This window comes from Lontra canadensis, unplaced genomic scaffold (genome assembly GCF_010015895.1).
Source record: "Lontra canadensis isolate GAN:19392208 unplaced genomic scaffold, GSC_riverotter_1.0 scaffold133, whole genome shotgun sequence".
Lineage (NCBI taxonomy): Eukaryota > Metazoa > Chordata > Mammalia > Carnivora > Mustelidae > Lontra > Lontra canadensis.
The window spans coordinates 1,225,982-1,230,110 of NW_022631127.1; positions in this window are offsets into that span (position 1 = coordinate 1,225,982).

Consider the following 4,129-nt stretch of genomic DNA (forward strand, 5'->3'; position numbering starts at 1 on the left):
GCAGGGACAGGGTCTGAGTTACATTTTCACAGGATCCCTCTAGCTGTTGCGTTCTGAATGGACAGAGGGAATCTGGGGGACTTCCACTGAGGAAGTTAGCCCAGTAATCTAGGTGAAATGATGGCGGGGAGGTAGCTGTGTTGATGCGGGGAGTGGTCAGATTTGGAAAAGACACCCTGAAAGTGGGTGTGGGAGACCCTGGCTTGTATCTCACTATATTCTAGGGATTGTTGCTCTGGCCACTTCCCTGCTCACTCCTTCCCCATCTTACCCCTCCAATCAGTCCCTCCTGCCCACAAGGTGGCAGAGTGATTTCCAATATGCCAATTTAACCCATCCTACCAAGGTAATTCAGACTTTTTTTTTTTTTCATCTTGGTAGTAACCTATTAAAAAAATATATAACAAGCCCATTGAACCTGCGATTTTGGCATTAATACAAATTTACCTTTTAGAAACAATTTGGTTTATAAAAACAGGAATTGATTTAAGGTAAAGACTGGGGCTCCTGGGTGGCTCAGTTGGTTCAGCAGCTACCTTCGGTTTGGGTTGTGATCCCGGTGTCCTGGGATCCAGCCCCATATTGGGCTCCCTGCTCACTGGGGAGCCTACTTCTCCCTCTGCCCCCCACCCCATGCTTTTTCTCTCTCTTTCAAATAAATAAATACAATCTTGAAAAAAATAAAGTAAATTATTAATGAAATAGCACAGGGGTAAAGAGATGTGGCAAACAATTCTGAAGACGGTAATGGATGTAACCAGACTTTGGGGAGGGTTCCCATACACCGGGGCCTCCCCCTTTCACCCCGGCCATCTTGAGCTGCTGCTCCTTCCAGAAGGCACTGAGCCCTTTCACCCTCTGCTCCCCCAGCTAGATGTCAAGTGTCACCTCCAGGAATTTCTTTGCAAGTCATTTGTTTTTCACATTAAAATTTGTAATCCATCTGGACTTTATTTAGATATATGAGGGGTCCAATTTTATTTCCTTCCAGATAGATAGCCACCTGTGCCAGCACCAAATATTTCACAATCTACTCTTCCCCTGACTGACTTGAAATACTACCTTTGTCAAGCATTACATTCTTACTTCTACTGGAGTCTATTTCTGCGTTCTCTCTTCTTTCCCATTGTCTGTTCTTATGCCAATACCATGTTGATTTGATTATAGCAGCTTTATAATATGTTCTGATTTTCGGTAAGGTGAAAACCCCATGTTATTCTTTTTCCAATTTTCCTTGGTTATTCTTGGGCATTTATTTTGCCATGCAATCTTTGAGGTCCATTTTGCCCAGTTTTTTTAATTAAAAAATCACCCTAATCTTATTTTAATTTGAATTACAGATACAGAAACTGTGGAGGAATGGGCATTTTGTGGCGTCAAGCTTTCCCACCCAGGAACACGTCCTGGCTTGCTCCCTTCCAGATGTTATTTTTAAATCTTGCAGAAGATTTAATTCCATTTATGTTTCTGTACTATTACTTCATATGCTTCATTTTCATAAACAATACACAGTACTGTTCCGTGTTTAAAATTCTGCCCGTTCTTTCTTTGACTAAAACGTTATGTGCTTTGCGCCAGTCTGTACAATGTGACTGCTGCATGGCATTCCATTCAAAGAACTTTCCACTATTTGTTTGTTTATCCAGTGTCCTCAAGATGGGCCATTAGCTTGCATCCAGAGTTTCCTTTAAATTTTTTTCTTTCTAGGGGCGCCTGGGTGGCTCAGTGGGTTAAGTCTCTGCCTTCAGCTCTGGTCATGATCTCAGGATCCTGGGATCGAGCCCTGCACCGGGATCTCTGCTTGGTGGGAGGCTGCTTCCCCCTCTCTTTGCCTGCCTCTCTGCCTACTTGGGATCTCTCTCACTCTGTCAAATAAAGAAATAAAATCTTGAAAACATTTTTTCTTTTCTTTTCTTTTTCTTTCTTTTTTATTTTTTAAAATTTTAATTACCATTCTTATTATTTTTACAAATAGTGCCCCACGAATATTCTTGCCCCACATCTCTTTTGTTCATGTGTGAGAGCTCTCATATGCCTAGAAGAGGACTTGCCCGGTCGTGTGGCATTTCTATATTCAACTTTCTAGTTGAAGGTGCAACGAAATTACCTGCAGACTACTTTTTTTTTTTTTAAAGATTTTATTTATTTATTTGACAGAGATCACAAGTAGGCAGAGAGGCAGGCGGGGGGTGGGGGGGAAGCAGGCTCCCTGCTGAGCAGAGAGCCCAATGCGGGGCTCTATCCCAGGACCCTGAGATTATGACCTGAGTCAAAGGCAGACGCTTAACCAACTGAGCCCCCTAGGTGCCCACCTGCAGAATATTTATACCAGTTTATATTTTGGCCAAAAGGACAGGAGAATCCTTTTCTTCTCTCCATTCTGGTCAGCTATGGGAAGTTTCTGTCCTGACTTTTCTTGGCAAAGTTCTGTTCTTCTCCCTCTTTATCTTTTTAATAATTTTTTTTTCATTTTGGTTTTTAATCTGTAGTTTTTTTGTATGGGATATATATGGCTATACATGTGAGTATGTGAAACTGTATATATCTATCTCTATCTTAATCTTTGTATCTTTATTCATCTGTGGAGTTTCAACAGTAACTGAAGCTTACGCAGTGAAAAGTCTTCTCAGATCCCTGGCCCCTGCCACCCATACCTCCGTCCTTTTGTGCGTGCCAACAATTGTTAATGATTTTTTGTGTTTGCCATCCAGAGAAAGCCTATAAATATGTACACAAATATACTCTCTCTTATCCCTGTTTTTTTTTTTTTAAGATTTTGTTTATTTATTTGACAGAGAGAGACACAGTGAGAGAGGGAACACAAGCAGGGGGAGTGGGAGAGGGAAAAGCGGGCTTCCCGCCGAGCAGAGAGCCTGATGTGGGGCTCGATCCCAGGACGCTGGGATCATGACCTGAGCAGAAGGCAGATGCTTAACGACTGAGCCACCCGGGCGCCCCTCTCATCCCCATTTTTAATAAATGGTAGCACACCATACTTACTCCTATACACTGTTATTTTTCCATTAAAATTATTCGGGGATCATTCAATATCCTGACATAAACAGTTCCATCCTTCCTTCCTTCCTTCCTTCCTTCTGCCCTTCCATCCTCCTCTGCCTCCCCTCTTCCTTACTTCTTCCTTCCTCTATTTCTTTCTTCTTTTTCTTTCATGATAGTGGCATAACATTCTACTTTTTGGTTATATGACAATACTTTAACCATCTCTTCTGCATGAGCATCTTTCGTTTCCAATCATTTGCCACCAAGTACAAGGCTACAGTGAATTTTCTTACAAATTTCACAAGCGTGAGGGCATATCTATACCCCATAAATAGAATTATTGGTTCAAAGCATAAATGTGTTTGTGAATATGATATTGTCACATTCCCTGTCCCACCCCAAGAGTGCATTTGCTGGCACTCTCACCAACATGTCTCCCCAGTCCCGTAGGGACACAGTATGTAATCAAATGTTTTGGTATGGCTAATACTCATAGATATAAAACGGTATCTCAAAGTGTTTCAGGGTTTATTTTCAAATGGCATTACGTGGTATAATTTACCCACCATGAGGTTTATTCATTTTAAATGTACATCTCATAAATTTTAGTAAATTTAGGGAGTTCCAACCATCACCACAATCTAATTTTAGGAATTCTCTCTTCCCAAATCTTTCAACATATTTTAAATGCTCATTTTTCTGAGTGAGACTGAGCATGTTTTCATCAATCTAAGAGCCAATTCTGGTTCCTTTTCTGTTCACACCCTTTGCCTATTTTTTTTCTCTTTTATTTTTTGTTCTATTGATTTGTAGGCACTCTTTATATATTATGCTCTCAGACTAGGATAAGGGCCTCTCCCTAAGCACCCTGTGTTTCCAATTCTCACAGGCTGGAATTAACAGAATCTTTCTCTCTCTTTCTTTTTTAAAGATTTTATTTATCTATTTGACAGACAGAGATCACAAGTAGGCAGAGAGGCAGGCAGAGAGAGAGGAAGGGAAGCAGCCTCCCTGCTCAGCAGAGAGCCCCACGCGGGGCTGGATCCAAGGACGCTGGGATCATGACCTGAGCGAAAGATGCGGGGCTGGATCCAAGGACCCTGGGATCATAACCTGAGCCAAAGGCAGA